The 17,832-nt window shown below is 45.1% G+C and overlaps 1 protein-coding gene across 8 annotated transcripts in view; it reads right to left on the reverse strand.

Annotated features, from left to right (window-relative positions):
- Positions 1 to 14,705, reverse strand: part of FYCO1 (FYVE and coiled-coil domain autophagy adaptor 1) — a 118,679-nt gene extending 103,974 nt beyond the window's left edge. For 3 of the 8 annotated variants that reach the window (XM_053259586.1, XM_053259593.1, XM_053259585.1), the window contains exon 1: positions 2,147 to 2,198. The gene's annotated coding sequence lies outside the window, so the exon portion shown is untranslated. Of the gene's footprint in view, positions 1 to 2,146; positions 2,199 to 4,324; positions 4,377 to 13,926; positions 14,081 to 14,623 lie in introns of those variants that run through there. The other 5 variants (XM_053259589.1, XM_053259588.1, XM_053259592.1 and 2 more) reach the window with 5 other exon arrangements.
- Between the last annotated feature and the right edge of the window lie 3,127 nt (positions 14,706 to 17,832).

A 17,832-nucleotide genomic window follows, 5' to 3' on the forward strand; every position in this document is an offset into this window, starting at 1 on the left:
CAAGTGCTCTGTGCTGCCCAGCAGCCCCTGCGCCAGGGAATCGCCCCCGCCACTCATCTGGCCACTGGCGGGGGCTCACCTCCGCGGGAGCCAGGTGAGTGGCGGAGGCGATTCCCCGGCACGGGGGCTGCTGGACGTCACTGATGCTCTGTTTACCTTAAAGAAGCCCCCCCCCCGGAGGAGAGTTCACGAGCCGTGCCTGGATGATACTTCACCCAGCCACCTCACCGCACATGATGAAGAAATGAAAATACCATAAGTGCACACGTTTCCCTGTATGATGCCATTCCTTAATCACACGGGGGTATGCTCAACCCAAACTGCTCCTCTACTTGCATTCCTAATGCTATTTGTAGCATGTGCAGATGTCAGGTTTGGATGAGCCCCCCCCCTCCCCATGCAATTAAATAAAAGTGTGCTGAGGGGAGATTCAGGCAAATCTTGTTCCTGGCAGGGGTTCAGTTCCTCGCCTACTACTGTGAGTAACAAAAACGTGAGTAATGAGGCATTATGCCTATGGAAAAAGGGGAGCTAGGTTCCAGAATGGGGATTTTTAAAAAACCAACAAAAAAGTGAAAAAACATGAAAAAAATTCAAAAATAATGGAAACTGTCTACTGTACCACGCTCCCAGGTGCTTAGGAGTGGCCCCCCCAAATCTGCAGAAAAACATGGGGAAAATGTTTTGGGTTTTTTTTTTTTTTTAAGAAACAAGCCACAAAATGGCTCCTCCTGGGCTCCTGCAGACAAAATGGTGACTGGAAGTGACCTCCGTGGTTCACTCTAGGAACTGTGGATATGTGGGTTTTAACCCTTTAGTATCTGCAGACACTGAAAACGGATGTCAGACACCCATGAATAAGGAGAACTGCAAATAGCGGTTCTGTGAATAACAAGGTTCTACTGTATATACCCTCACAGTGTGGCCACTTCTTATATATTGGTGAGCCAGTTGGGAGAAATATCGTCTGAACGGGGACAATGCTCATTGGCTTGTTAATTCATTCACCTTTAAGAAGATTTAAGAAGCTACATCCTAAGCATTAAAAATGGGGAATGAAGAAATGACTGAGATGTTAAAAACCGGTCAGAGGACAAACATTAAGGAGGCCACATGTCAGACTCAGGACTGCTTAAAATGGTTAGCAAAAAGTCGTGGGCGGTTAAACCAGCTTAAGCTGAGAAACAGATGGGCAGTAAGCAGTCCACACTCTTACAGCAATGGAAAAAGGCTCCCACAAAAGAAAAATATCCCAAACAATACTATGTGGTTGTTTAGAATCTTTAGGAGCTAAGCCATATATGACCATGGAAAGCATGTTACTTGCAATAAAGCAATATTCTGAAAGGAATTGACTTCTGGCTGTTTCTAAATATATCAGTAGCAAAGGGGTTGGGGTTAAAAGGAACTTTCAAAAATGGTCCACAAAACAGTAGCAGTAGTAGTAGTTCTAGTAGTAGTGGTGGTGGTGTTGCCATATCACCATGATTCTTATTTTGTTCTGTACTTTATTTCAAGTCCCAACAAACACACAGAAGTTAAAGTCAACAGAGAACATATTTATAGCTATATCTCTTTCACAATCCAGACAGAGGAAGCAATCTTATTCTCAGCTAAAAGTCACATGAACGGGAATGACATGCACAGAAATCTGACTGAATTATCCCTGCACTATAAACCCCTCCGGTATTCTACCAAAGAAAAACCACAGGGCTCTGTGGTTGCCAGGAGTCGACATCGACTCGATGGCACACTTTACCTTATCATTATACAACTAAGTAGTAGCTGTGTCAGTGCAAGACATTTACACTGCACAGCAATACCTGTCCATTTGTGTAGTAAAGTCAAAAATGGGCAGAAAAGGAGAAGGGGACATGGTGAGGGGTGGGCAGAGCATGACCAGGTGAGTGGTCACCTCCCAGGCGCAATTCACCTCATCCTATTCATCTCCTAGGCTCAAGACATTACTCGCACTGATGTAGTGCTGCACAAAGACACAGCATATAAGTAATGCTACAACAATACCCAATGCATAGTGGTATATATCCACTTTGCCTAAGTAGGCATGTTCAACTATAGGATGGATAATCACAAGTCCTATTGGTAATCATGGCATAGCATCAGAATAACCAGAAGAGGAACATACCACTCACAGAGTTCAATAAAAGCCTTAATGGATTTAGCTGTCTCCCCTTTACTATGATTGCTTGAATTCAAAGAATTCCAACCCATTCCGCATGGAATGAACCTTTGATGTGTTCACAATGGATCATATGAAAGATCCATTGTGCTGGCTCAGTGCCTAGAGGCTGTCAGGACCTGGATGGACCAAAACAAGCTCAGGCTTAATCCCACCAAGACCAAGTTGCTCTTGTTCAGATTGTGATCTGGCCAATTACTGTATGAGAGTTCAACTCTTGACATGGTTGCACTTCCCTTGAGAGAGGCGGTTCGTGATATGCGGGTCCTTCTGGACTCACGGCTCCTGCTTGAACAGCAGGTGGAGGCTGTGGCCAGGGGTGCCTTCGCCCAGCTTCGGCTGGTTCTCTAGTTACAGCCTTTTCTTGACCGGCAGGCCCTGGCAACAGTAACTCATGCCTTTGTTACCTCTCATTTGGATTACTGTACCACAGTCTACCTAGGGTTGCCTTTCAAAACAATTAGGAAACTTCAACTAGTCCAGAATGCAGTGGCCCGCCTCCTCATGAGTGGCTGTAGATTTGATAGTGTCACACTTCTTTTATAGTCGCTGTACTGGTTCCCTGTTCGCTTTTGGGTCCAATTCAAAGTGTTGGTTCTCACCTACAAAACCCTTATGGGCTTAGACCCTGTATATCTCTGGGATTGCCTTTCTCAGCCGGTTGTATCCCGTCCTGTGAGTTCTTCTCAGCTGGCCCTCCTTAGTGTCCCAGGCCCTGATGTAGTGTATGGTGCCTAGACCCATAGGAAGACCTTCTCTGTGGCCGCCTCTCTTTTTTGGAACACTCTTCCCCCCCAGATTTGTTCAGCCTCCTCCTTAGTTGCTTTTAAGGCCCTTCTTAAGACCAACCTGTTTCATCAGGCGTTTGACCTTTAATTTTAAAAAAAATTGTTATTGGTATTGTTGATCACCACCTAGAGTCTTTGGAGGAGGTGGTATATAAGAAACTTCAAATAAATAGAGAGAGAGAGAGTATTTGAAATGGAAAGTTCTGCAATGGGTTCTCTAGCTCAGTGATCCAACGGGGTGGAACACCAGTACAGTGGAGTGGTGGCAAATCTATGGTGGTGGGGGCTCACCATCTGCAGACCAAGGAGACCTGGGTAGGTTTGCAGTAGCCACAAACATGGACAGCAGCATCAGCAGCCAGGAGAATGATAATCAGTGTGCTGCTACTGCCCTGATGGGAGAAGCAGAAAGCAGAGACTAAAAGACTCTGGGGCTATTCTGATGATCAGCAAAAATCGGGCTAGCGGAGGCTAGCCTGATTTTTGCTGATCGTCAGAACCACCCGGCTCGGCTGCGAGCCCGGTGGTTCTAGAGCGGGTAACCCGCTCTGGAACCCCTGTTAAAAAGTAGGTTTGCGGAGTGAGTGCACCGCAAACCTGCTTTTTACAATCGTGAGTAGCCGCGGTGCACCTTTGCACCACGCCTACTCATGAGTAGACCCCTGGCCGGAGGCGAAAAGCCGCCTCCCGGCTCCGGAGGTCTCCCCGCCTCTCTGTATTGGCAATCAGGGAGCAAATGCGCAATCAGGGAGCGAACCAGGACAACTACAGCTAACTGAATAGTTACATCTACAAGTGTGTATTTTAAACTATGTGGAACAAATTCAGACTGGTTTTGGGATGAAATAGAGGAAGAAACAGCAGTCATCACTGGCAGGATTTGAATTCTGGTTTCTTCATGTGATGTTCTTGGCCTCCAAGGTGCTGTATCAGAGAGTTTAATTTTACTTTATTATACAGGTTTTTCTTTAGTGAAAATGCACTTCCTTTGCAATGGCAGACCCAGCATGGAAACTTCCACTGAGAGAGATACCAGAAGGGGGGTAGTAAATCTACACCAGGGTTGCACAATTTCAACCCTCCAGCTGTTGTTGGACTGCATCATCCCCAACCAGAGTGGCCAACAGTCAGGGATGATGGGGTCTGTAGTCCAACAAGAGCTGAAAGGCCAAAGTTGTGCGTAAACAAAGAAACACAGGAGGCTCTCCAGAAAGAGAGGTGTGGATTCTAATAGCAGATTCCAATTCCACACAAGGTTACACATGTGTTAGCTGGATAGCTGCAAGGAGTCTAGTTGTGGGAGGCAGGAGAAAATACAAATTAATTTCATGTTTACCTTAACCTGGTGTCCAGGCTCTGTTAACCTCACATGGTATCAGAGTGGAAACTCCAAAACACATTCCTGAGTTTTTCTAGGAATGAAGAGAAACATCCAGGTGACACTGAGGCTGGCCAAGTTTCACATCCTGAACATGACTGAAGAGAAACCTTATGTAGCTAAGGTATAAAGGGGGTCTACTTCATTAAACAGCAAAGGAAGTATGCAAGATGCAGGGACAAATGTAACTTCTATCAAATCTCTGCTTTCTTCTTTGGCGACGAAACACAGTTTTTGCATTTGTTTTGTAATCTTATTTATAATGTAGTAGATTTGTACTGAATTAGAATTATGTACTTAATGAACTTTTATCTTTTTAAAAGAAAAATACAACTTGTGTGATTTTTAATTTGGCTACTAGTCTCCGCTAAATACATCATATCTGTATGACCCAACCCTATAACTAAAGGGAAGGAGAAGGAAACCTTTTTGTTTTGTGCGTGTTTGGACCCAGTGGACTCCCAAGAGTGGAGCTTTTGCCCACAACCAAATGGGGAGGTTTTCCCAGGGGAGGAATCCTAAGTGGGTAAGGCAGACCCCAGAGTCTCAAGAGGTCTTTTAAAGACACAGGACATTTAATTGACAATACCCGTTTTCCATTGCTGGTGGCAAAGATCCCACCCTTTTGTTCATTAGTGAGGGATTAGAAGAGTTAAGAAAATTCTGTTTGGTGAAGTCTATTAACTTGGGACTTCAGGCTGTCTGACATCTCCCTCAAAATTGGCTTTGTGCAACCCACTTTACCACTCCCATCAGTATCAGCTGTGAGTGGTACTACTGACCTCAAACAAAAGAAACAGCACCATCTGCCAAAAGCAACATCTAAACACATCTCTCTCCCATGCACCCAACTCTGAAAGCAGCACTCCTGAGCTACTTAGAGCCAGGAGAGACAAAGGCACATAGATGGAAGCTGCTGCTCCCTGTGCCTGAAACCCTCACTGGCCATGGTATAGGTCGAGAGGAATGAGAGAGGTTTTGCCAACCATGCCAGTGTCTCATTGCTGCATTTGCAATACGCTTGGAGAGTTGTTCATGGACAAAGCAGAGATGCTATCCAGTATCTATACACTGTGTGGATAGTTCCCGCCCGCCCCGTCCCCCATTCTTTCTGACTTCATTATTTTGTGAACATAGTTACTGTATTGTCAAGTTGTTGCTGCTGCAGGAGGAGAAGATACTGACTGCCTTGCCCCTCTGCAACCAGTGGCACAGCAGCCGCCATTTTGATACAGGATCAGGCTCTGAGTGAAATGGCCAGTTAAGAAACAATGAGGTTGTTCTCACGACCAGCTCTACCTGGGTAGAGAATCATCATGATTGCGCCTGATTGATGATCATGAGAATCATTCTGGCACCCCTCTGCTAGGTAGCCCGAGTTTGATACCTGGGCTAAAAGTGAGATAGGGGGACTCATGCGTGCCATCTGCCTCACTACCCGGTCATGTGGGTGCTCAGGCTGCTGGCAGCCATCGAGATCATAGAGCTGGAGGGAAGGAGTGACCTAGCAGCAGGAGGTTCCCCAATGTACCACACTGCTCGCGTGGTGCATTGTGGGATTCCTGGTGGCTGGGCATCTTTCATGGCTCTGGGATACCACACTAGATCACCACACTGCTGATCAAGTGGGCATGAGGTGTGGTGAAGCCCAGGAGCAGCAGGAGTCATGTGGGGGAAGGTAGGTAGGCTCCTGACCACCCTCCAGCCCCAGCAGTCGTGTGAACATCCTTAGTGTGTTGTTCATGTACATGAGTGAAAGTATTTACTGGCAATATCTTTCTTCCTCCTATGATAGATCCTGTATAGATACAAATGTATAATAAATATATGCAGAAATGGATCTTGAAGAGGAGTCAGTGGCTGACTCCAGACTAAGTTCCTCGATACTACTCCTCAGTACCAAGTGGTAATAACGGAAGTAAAGTTGTACCATCGAGTTGGTGTTGACTCCTGGTGACCACAGAGCCTTGTGGTTTTCTTTGGTAGAATACAGGAGGGGTTTACCATTGCCATCTCCCGTGCAGTATGAGATGACGCCTTTTAGCTTCTCCTATATCACTGCTGCCCGATACAGGTGTTTCCCATAGTCTGGGAAACATACCAGTGGGGATTCGAACCAGTAACCTCTTGCTCCCTAGGCAAGTGACTTCCCCTCTGTGCCATTAGGTGGCTGTAGTAATAACTACTCAGGAGTTATTGTAAAGGAATACTAAATTTTAATAGGACTTCAGCTAGTAAATGTAGTCTGCCCACTGGCTGACATCTTGACTAATGGTGTCACTTTGAGGGGCTGCAGGTCCACGATGGGAGCCCTCAAGCAACCCCCCCATGCCCCCCTGTTCAAGCCATTAGAGTTCCGAGTACTCCCTGCCCTCCAGAAGGGCTCCACAACATTCAAAAAACAATGCTGACCCTCAGCGATGTGTTTCCACTCTTGCAGAGCCCTTCTAGAGCACAGGGAGTGCTTGGAATGCAAATGACTTGCGCAACAGTGCACACACAGGGAGAATTGCGCGAGAGCTCCCGTTAGTCTGACTTTGCTAGTCAGGACGTCAGCTACTGTGATTAACTGGGTAGCAAGTAGAACTAAGGAGAACAAGTAGAACTAAGAAGCCTGGTGTAACAGGCCCCAATGCCCAGCAATTCAGAAAATCTAATAAAATAAGATCAACAGAATGCACGGGCAAAAGTAACGTTAGGCTACACCAAGTTAAACTGTGCCACAGACACACTGTGCTATTTGTCTGTATCAGTTTCCCAACTCTAACAGTGAGAATAAAAAAGCAACCTACATAACTGCCAACCTGTCCCCACTGAATGGGAAAATAGGTTGGCAGGTATGAATCTACACCCTATAGCAGGGTTCTTCCTTGCAAGGCCAGTGAGCCAGCAGCAACTCCCATCAGCCCTACATGCAACTCCCTAATTGTTTTTTGGGCCTGTTTGAAGCTTCGGCCAATGCTGAATACTCCATGCAGGCCCGGCCCCACCCCCCAGCATCACATGGAGGTGACCATTCCGATCACACAGTGCAACATTTTGTCCAGCATTGGTACAGCTCCTTTAAGGGAAATGGAACTCTCTTGAACCCGCCCACCAACCATCTTGAAAGGAGTGCACAGAGCATCGAGAAGCAGAATCCTTAGTGCTCAGTGTGTGCTTTCCCAGATGTTGTTGGGGCTCAAAGTAACTGTTTCACTTAAAGCCCCCAGCACTACCACATCACCACAAGGGCCCTACTGTGTTAAGAGCGACACTGGGAAATGGCCCTCATGTTAACTGTTTTTTGTCAAAGTGGCCCCCACTTCAAAATCAGTGAAGATCACTGCCTTACAAAACTGTTGTAAAGCCAAATACTGTCACACATTTTGCAAAAGGTAAATATTTCAAATAAACAATAAGTAGCAATAAAGATCACCGATAAAAACACAGCCTATGAACATCATGATGCCTAACATGCAGTTAGTTTCTAAACAAAGAAGAGGAACCTGCCCACAGATAATTTCACATCACAATATTTCAACCACAAAATAAAATTAGCCAATCAGCACTTGAAATGGAATGCGCTATGGAACCTTTGATATCCTGTTTGGCAGAGTTATGATTTAATCTTAATCTGATTAACATTCTTCAGATTAAGATCTAATTTTTATTTCCCCAGAAAAAGAGCTATATTAAGCTCATTACCACTTTCCCTCCCTTTACTTCTTTCCAAAGTAAAGACAGAAATTCAGATGCAAATGTGACCCATTATACCAATAAGAGTTTGCCATGGTTTGCCACTGTTCAATTATACCTTTAAGTTCTTTCTTGTCTGGAGGTGGAAGCAAATATAGCAGCCTGTATAGCAACTAGTATCCTTTGTGCCATTTTAAACAATTTTTGTCTACAATTAAATTCACAACTTGATGCTGTCATTTCATTGAACATCTTCACCTTGCACAGAAGATATGTGTGAGACTGTCACCTCATTCATATTTATTTATTTATTTATTTATTTATTTGTTAAAAGATTTAATATTCCGCCCAGCAGTGTTCTATCGCCCCCCCCCATCTGTGTGCGGAATGAGTTTTGTTCTGGGCGGCAGTATCAAGGCAGTGTGCGCGCACAAGCATTCAGAGTGGGGCCTTCCTGATTCAACCTGAATGGGATCTAAAATTAACTGAGCGGACATCAGAAAATGTGTGAGTGCACGCACATGCACACTCCTTAGAGGGAACAGTGCCGCCCAATCCACAGACTCAGGGCAGTGTACAAAGCAAGAACAGCATCTGAGGGTTTTTGTTTTTTGTTTTTAAAGATTTTAAAGGGCGGAAAAGAAATGTCTTCAATGTATATTATTAATTCTCCTGGGTGTGCCTTAGAATATGCGTTCCGGCGCCCAGCTGATTGGCTGGGTGGCGAAAACACCTGATTGGCCGAGGCGCACCCAGGAGGCAAATGGTGGGCCTGGGCCCGGCCACGGAAACAAGCGGCGGCGGTGGGCCTGGCCAGGTGGCGGCACGCCCGGCCACAGAGGCCAGGCGGCATCGGCAGCATGCCCAGCCGCGGAGGCCAGGCGGTGGCGGGCCTGGCCGTGGAGTTGGATGGGGGGAGGAGGGAGGACAAGAGAGAGTGGGGCAGGAGGGAGGGGAGAACAGCTGGCCCCAAAGAGCACACAGATGCTCTGTGCGGGTCGGCTAGCAAGATCTTAAATGCTGAAAGTGAGGAGGCAGACCGAATCTGACAGGAGGGGGCGGGGGTGGAAGAGAATTCCAAAGTGAAGGGGCAGCAACAGAGAAAGCCCTTCCACGGGCCCTAGTACTATGGACCTCTCTGAGACTAGAGACCAAAAGAAGGGCAACCTGAGAAGATCTCACAGGATGGGACAGGACTGGCCAGGAGATGCGGTCCTAAGGTAAACAGGTGCGAAAAAAAACCCTGAAGGGTTTTTAAAGTGAAAACTAGCACTTTGAATTGGACCCAGAAGCAAATAGGTAACCATGACCAAATCATATGGCGATGCATACTTGGGTAGGATGCTGTACCTGGGTATACATAGTTGTATATACCCAGGTACAGCCTCCTACCGAAGTATACATGGTTGTGTGAATGGGACTGTGCACATACACACACCCTCATCCACAAAACCATGTATACTTAGTTATATACTTTGTATACTTGTACTTTGTTTCTCAGATCCGTTACTGACATATATCAAGTATCAAGAAAGCACTGGTACAGTACACTGCCCTGCATAATAGGTATTGCACAGCAAATGGATATCAAATTTTTATCTATCACAAATAACTTTTTGAAGTGAAATTCACTCCAATTTCACTCTATGAAAATAGACTGCCAAATGAATATGATTGTTGTGTGTTCTTTTATTCTCAGAAACTGGGAAATAAATTCAAGGTACTGGCACTGACCTTTTAAAACCCCTGTAATATCTGGGTACTAAAAACCTCAGGGAGAAAGTTCTTCCATGTGAGTTCCTTTCCCCACCCAGTTATAAAGATCCATTTCTTTGTGTCATGTCCTGCCCCATTTCCCATCCACTGGGGCCTTAGACTGCTATTGACCAAGAGCAGGGCCTTTCTAGTGATAGCCTCTATTCTATACAGTGGAATTTCCTCTCCTTTGAGATGAGGTTAGCACCCTCCCTCCCTTCTTTCTGAAGGAGTTGGGAAGAGTATCTTTGAGTCTTTTCTATTTAATCTTGCCTGGCAATTTTGCAGCATAGAAGCTATAGTATTATTTTTTAAATGACTTTTTAAAATGAACACAGGAAGCTACCATACATCGAGTCAGACTATTGGTCCATCAAGCTCAGTACCATCTACACTGATTGGCAGTGGCTCTCCAAAGTTTCAGGCAGGAGTCTCTCCCACTCCTACCTGGGGATGTCAGGGAATAAACTTGGGACCTCCTACATAACTATGAGCTATGGCCCCATTTCCTAAGGGAATTTCTTACAGTGCTCACGTGGAGTCACCCATCCAGATGCAAACCAGGGCAGTTCCTGCTTAGCAAAGGGGACAATTCATGCTCACTGCTACACGACCAGCTCTCCCCTATTACACGGCTTGCTTTGTTTGGTCAGGGAACTGCTGATAAGAGTTCAACATTAACTGTTGTTTTAATTTATCATTCCAACTGATGTATGGTTATTTTTGTAAACAACTTTGAGTACTATTGTGGTTGAAAATGGTTCATAAATAGTGTAAATGATAAAAATTAAAAAGTTAAAAAAAATTATGACATAGGTGGCCATTTTCAGTATGATTATTGTGCTCAGAGAGTTGTCCCCAACTGTTTCTAAGGACAGATTTTGGATTCAGAGCATAAGACTGTAATGTTTTCTATTATCTTTTGGAATTATAAATCAAGGGACAAAATACTCCTGTCACAAACTTCAGCTACAACATAATATTCCACAATATGAATAACTAAATATTTTACATTGCTACTAATATTTATGTATAAACCATAACAAATAGAAACTATAACTACAAAGGATAAAATCTAAAATAATTATACAAAACAATATAGATTATTAAAAACCTCATTCAATGTCTATTTATTTATTAGATTTCTGTACTTTCTACAGATGTACTCTATGTACTTTATGAACCATGTAAATAAAATAATTAAAACAGTTCTGATTGCCCCATCTCAAAAAGGACACTATTGAGAGAGAAAAGGACAACCAGAATGACCGGGGACTGGAGAAATTTGCATTTGGGTTGTTTTTCTTTTTGCTATTACAGCTTAATCACAATATTAACATTTGTACTGATACCCTTTTGCACTAGCACCCTGTGCAACCAACAAGCCTTAGCTTAGTTCTGCGTAGAGCACAAAAATACACTCTAATAATAAGACATACAGGTACCTTCCATACCATTATTAGCCCTACACCTTTTTTTGAGCCTTCAATCCTTGATTAATCATCTTTGATTGTTAAGTAGAAGGTGCAAAATCAAAATGCAGTGATAAAGGCTTTAACCAAACAGTGGGAAGGTCTGAGGTCTAATAGTTTGCTCAAAGGGAAAGGAATTAATTGGCTTTTGTAGCTTCTTTTTTAATATGCAGCAAAATTCAATGACAGAGAGTTTTCTGTTTTTGAGGTTGTTTTTAAATCACACTATGTGCCAAAGAGGTTATACAAGTCTATAGAGATTACTATTATTACATCTGCATTTCAGACATGAATCATAAGAAAAACATTGATGGGAGCGGCCCAGATAAACTTCCTTGTGTTATCATCTCACTGCTTTGGCAGAGGCAAACCTCTGTCATCTGCAGGGAACTAGGCCTGTGGGGTTAAGAGGCTGTTATGAGACTCTTCACATGATCAGTGTGAAGAGCCGTAAGGAGGTTTGCGGGGCGAGCTGGCTTAGCCTCTCAAGGCTCAAAGGGCTTTTGATCGCAGACGATCAAAAGGCAGCCCTGGGCGGCCGGATCGGCCACCCACACAACTGCCGGCTCCATCACAGAGCCGGTGGGGGCTGTGGGAATCGGGGGCCGCGCAGGCCCTGGAAGTTCCAGGATGCCCCTCCCGGTCAGGGGTCTACTCATGTGTTGCTGCACGCCACAGTGACACATGAGCAATAAGATGCGCTCGCTCCGTTAACCTCGTCTAAGGGGAGGGGTATTTATGGAGCCTGCCTGCCAGGATCCGTGCAGCTCCCGTTGCAGCACACGATTGCCCAAAAGCAGGCTAGGCTCCCTTAGCCTGCTTTGGGGCGATCATGAGAATAGCCTCTATAAGTCAGCATTTTAAAAAAATCTAATGTGGTGGAAAGGCTGGAATACACAGGGAGATTCACCAAGCGTTGACATGCATTCAACAAAATGAAGGGGTTTAAACATACACAGAATGCAAACACTACTGCTACTTTCATACCACCCTGCAAGTAGTCAGAAGAGTAAATAGTATAGAGACTGGTAGTTAAAAGCTACAGTTCAGCGACAGGCTGGCAAAGTGATATGTGGGAGAAGAGCTAGGAAGAAGAAAGACAAGGAGGCGCTTCACAAGACACACGTGAAGCGCCTGAGGGGGTGCTGCAGGGAGAGCAGGCTTAGCCCACTCTCCCCGCAGACAAACAGCCACTCGTAGCTAGGCGGCCAGATCGGCCACCCACACAACTGCCGGCTCTGTCACGGAGCTGGCGGGGGCTGCGGGGATCAGGGGCCACGCAGCCTCTGGAAGTTCCCGGCCGCCCCGCGCAAGTGTGCAGGGAATCCTGGAGAGACGCCCGAGCCCGGGAGGCTGCTTGCAGCCTCCTGGCCAGGGGTCTACTCATGTGTTGCCGTGCACCGCACTAACACACAAGCAATGAAATAAGGCTAACGGAGCACTCACTCTGTTAACCTCATTTAAGGGGAGGGGGAATTAGGCGGGCTAGCCACCTTGGGAGCACTGGGCTCGCCTGCGAAGGCCCCCTTTCCAGTGGTCGTGGGAACCACTGCGCTTGCAGGCGAGCCCGGTGCTCCCAAGGTGGCTAGCACGCCTAAACCATCCTCCCTTAAATGAGGTTAAAAGAGTAAGTGCTCTGTTAACCTTATTCTGTTGCTCGTGTGTCGCCGCAATGTGTGGAGACACATGAGTAGACCCCGGCTGGGAGGCTACAAGCAGTCTTCCAGGCTCAGGGGTCTCTCCAGGATGCCCTCGTGCACTTGCGTAGGGCGTCCTGGAACTTCTGGGGGCCACACGCCCCCCAATCCCTGCAGCCCCCGTCGGCTCCGTGACAGAGCCGGCAGTCGTGTGGGCGGCCGATCCGGACACCCAGCTACGAGCAGCTGCTCATCTGTGGGGAAAGCAGGCTAAGCCTGCTCTCCCCGCAGAACCCCCTCAGGTGCTTCACACATGTTGTGTGAAGCGCCTCAGTAAGTGGTGAGTGACAACACTTTCAAATACTTAGGAAGGGGATTCTATGCCTATTTAAAATGGGAGCAATTCCCTTTGACAGGGGTGCAGACAAAAAGCAAGCTTGAGGAGCAAATGAATTTTCTGCAAGTGAGGAAAGTCACTTGGGGGAGAAAAATACGTTTGGGAGACTGAATAAGAGATGGGTTATTAGGTTTGAGGAGGCAGGGAGTTAAGTAAAATGAGGGGAAGAACTCCTCAAATGCTTGGGAGTGGGTTTCTGCACCCTGTCTCAATGGACCACAGTTGCAGTGCACAGGATTGGGCTCTTGATCAGCTGAAGGGGATAACAAGAGATCCTGCAAATGTCGTGGCAACTGATTGAGTGGGTGAACGTTACCTAAGAAGAGCATTGCAGGATCAGACCAATGTAGTTCAGCATCGTGTTTCCCACAGTGGCCCATAAGGTGACTCTGGGAAGCCCACAAGCAGGGAAGGGAGGCCTGACCCCTCTCCTGCATTGCTCTCTGCAACTGGCATTCCGGAGACATACTCCCTCTGAACCTGGAGATAGCATATCGCCATCCAGACTAGCAGCTAAGAGTGGGTGACATCTCCCTTACTACTGAAGATAAGCTCTAGCGAACACCCACTTTTGCGGGCTGTCACCAGGAGGCCGTTTGCCAAGCAAATGGATCGCCTTACCTATCCTGTCTCGCTCGTTCACGTCTTGTTTACTCTGCTTCCTGCAACAGGAAGCCTTCTCATTTTTGGTCAGCTATTCCGCTGTTCCACCCGCAGCAGATCGCTGAGGCTGCTGACCCCATTACACAACACATTGGATGCTTTCCCACGGAGGCTGAGAGAGGAAAATAGTGCCGTTTTGAAACTCATTTCTAGTACAAAAATGATAGTACTCATGTTTGAAAGTTATTACAACCAAGGCTTTTAAAAAAAGAAAAAGGATCAAAGTGAAGTCACCCCCTCCCTAGCTCCCCCCGTTCAAAACATATGGATTCGGAGAGCACTTGTCTGAAAAAGCAAAATTATTGCGATGTTAAAATCTCAAAAGACACCCTTCTTCCGAATTGGGCCGTGTGCGTCAGCCTGATTGTGGAGGATAGTCCGTCAGAAACCGGGAATCGCATTTATGATGTTAGCTAGCAAAAAACAAGCAGAGCAGCAGCAGCAGCAGCAGCAGCAGCGGCAACAAGTGAAAATAGAAGAAAGTTCTAAGTTTTCCTTCCCCGAGAAATCTCGCGCTACAGCACAGCCGCCATGAAGCGAGCTGCCCCAATCAGCCACTTTCCTAATAAGGCACCGCGTTGTTCTGTGGACATCGGGGCTGGATTCGCTATGGGAGGGAAGAAAACTACCCTGTTCACAAAAGAAAGTACAATACCTCAAATGTAAGGCAGCCATTACAAAGGGATACGCTCCTGAGGCTTTCCTACAACTCCCATGATTCCAGAAGGCCAGTAATTCCCATGATTCCTCTGGACAGCGCTCTAACTTTAACCCTTTAGCTGCAGTGCACACAGTAGAAGAAGTTCCACAAGCCCACATCTGCATTTGCTGCATGTATTTGGACGAACGAAAATGGCACAGAGCTGTAAGCAACAAGGTTTTGAATTGTCCAGAACTTTGCATCAGGATGAGTGGCACAAAAAGAAAAGACAAGAAAAAAAAGAAGGGGGGTGCGAAGGAGAGAAAAGCTGGGCATAGTGGCCGAGCCCCAAAGGCTGCAGTTTGTAAGAGTCTATAAAGATCATTTATTTAATTATTACAAGATTTAATATACCGCTCAATCCACAGACTCAGGCCAGTGTACAAATCAAGAATAGCATCCGAGATGATTATGATTTAAAAATTTTGATTACAGGAGGAGTTATTCAGAATTAAGTTTATTTTTCTCATTAGGGGCTAGTCTAGGAGACATGACAAGAAAATGTCAGCATAATGTATGGGCCTGGAACTGCAAAAACAGGAGGACTTCTTAGGCATCTGGCAGTGAGTAGCTCACGAGCAGCATTTAGCTTGACTGGTCACGAATTGTGCAGGTGTGTCCTATAATGAAACAAATAGATCGCTATATAGTAAACGCAGTTTGGGAACCACTGTAATAAAATAAATAAATAAATAAATAAATAAATAGGCAGATTACTATTTTATCACTCATCATATACCTGCCAACATGTCCCTATTTCCCCATTCAGGTGAATGGGAAAATATGGACATGTTGGCACTGGCAGCAGGTATGCCATCAGTGATCCATAGAATTGCCCAGACAAAATGGCCTAGCCCATTCTTGTATTTACAACAGCTTCAGCTGCAGAAATCAGTAGATTAAACTTTTCATGACATTTAACATTTATTTATGTTAAAAGAAAGAAACATAAGCAATATTTATTACTTATTTGATTTATTATCATTTATACCCTGTCCTATTTTAAAATGGCTTTTGACAATTTTAAAAGCAATAACAACACCAACAACTATTTATATATGCTTTTCAACAAAAGTTTCCAAAGTGGATTACACAGAGAAATAATAAATAAATAAGATGGCTCCCTGTCCCCAAAGGGCTCACAATCTAAAAAGAAACATCAGATAGACACCAGCAACAGTCACTGGAGGTACTGTGCTGGGGGTGGATAGGGCCAGTTACTCTCCTCCTGCTCAATAAAGAGAATCACCATGTTTAAAAGGTGCCTCTTTGCCCAGTTACCAGGGGTCCTGCTAACTGGGTTAGTAACAAGATGAAAACATGCAATCAAATAACAGAAAGAAAGCAACAACCAGGTAAAATACAGCAGCTGGGTAAAAAACACGTTAAAAGTCTACACTTAAAAATTCCCACCAGAACAGAAGTGTTTTTAAAGCCCCCTTGAAGGTGAGATATAAGAGGGCCAAAAGTACTACAGAGAGTTACAGACTCTTGGCACCATCACCACCAAAAGGTCCTTTCCCTTGTACCCACCTGCCATGGGTCTGTCAGCAAGGAACAGAGAGAAGGACCTCAGATGGCGAGCACAATTTCCAGACAAGGTCATTTTGGGGAGGCAATTCCTGAGATATTCTGGTCCAAGACCACTTGAGCGATGGTTTTAGTGGGAAAACAGCCAGAGGGCAAATGGCTAGGCAGTCCCTGTCCTTACCATTTATCAACATAAATTTGCAGTTTAATGCAACTTCTCTTGGTTAACAAAAATAGAAATATAAAATTCATAGGAAAGTGTATTTTTCTTAGACTTGGAAACTGGATTTGAAAACAAAGAGTTTCTTTCATTCAGCTCAAACAAATTGGCTCTCTCCAGCAGAAGCAGAAATGAAGCTTTCATTTTCATAGTTTGTTTGTTCTGTTTTCATCACATATATGAAAGCAAAAAAATCCCCACAAGCACTTCCTGGGATTTGTTCTCACTTTTGGCTGGCTGGTGTGGGTTGGATGGGTCCACTTCTTTCTTTCTTTTTTAAAAAAATCAGACTTCTCTTTTTCTTTTCTCTCTTGTGGTCATTTGGTATAGTTATCATGCTCACAATGTATGATCAAATAAATTTTCACTGATTTTATTATTTATTTGTTTATTTCATTAATTGATTTGATTTCTATACCGCCCTTCCAAAAATGGCTCAGGGCAACCCATCAAAATGGTACCTTCCAGATTCTATAACTTCTATTAACAGAAGATGGGGCAGTTCTGGGATGTCAGGAAGCTACTTTGGACAGGGTTGGCTTCAGGATTTAGAGAGGCCTGGCTAAATGACCACCTTAACCAATAAAGGGTGAAAGTAGTGACGTAAATATAAAAAAATAAAAATAAAAAGCAAAAGCCCTACTGGATCAGGCTGAAGGTCCATCTAGTCCAGCTTCCTGCTTCACACAATGGCCAACCAGGTGCATCTGGGAAGCCCACAAGGGCGGGGGGGGGGAATGCAATGCCTCTTCCTGTTGGTGTTCCTTGTTCAGGGACATGCCCCCTTTAATCCTGATGGAAATATACAGATCTCTGGGCTAGTAGCCATTGATAGCCCTATCCTCCATAAATTTGTCTAGTCTGCTTTTAAACTCTTCTAGACTGGTGGCCATCAACACATCCAGCAGCAGCAGCAACATTGTGTAAAGAAGCATTTCCTTTTGTCTGTCCTGAATCTCCCAGCATTTAGCTTCAACAGATGACTTCAGGGGTTCTAATATTGTGAGAGAGGGACTCTGTCCACTTGATCCACACTGTGCATAATTTTATACATCTCTATCATGTCTCTTCTTACTTGCCTTCTTTCTAAACTAAAAAGGTCCAAACGTTGCAGTCTTTCCTCACTGAGCAGTCACTCCAGTCCTCTGATCATTTTGATTGCCCTTCTCAGCACCTTTTCCAACTCTGCAATATCCTTTTTAAGGTGTAGTGACCAGAACTATACACAATATTCTGGGTGTGGTTGTACCATAGATTTATATAAGGGCATATGCACAACCTAAACTTCCGAAAGCCCTCTGTCCAGTTTAGTTATGGCCCTAACTGATTCCATGCCTAGTTGTGTGAGAGGGGAAACTAAAGGAGAGCTTTGCCATACCAGTAGACTACTAACTGGGGTGTAACTATAATAGGG

Source organism: Hemicordylus capensis, chromosome 6 (genome assembly GCF_027244095.1).
Source record: "Hemicordylus capensis ecotype Gifberg chromosome 6, rHemCap1.1.pri, whole genome shotgun sequence".
NCBI classification, from domain to species: Eukaryota; Metazoa; Chordata; class Lepidosauria; order Squamata; family Cordylidae; genus Hemicordylus; species Hemicordylus capensis.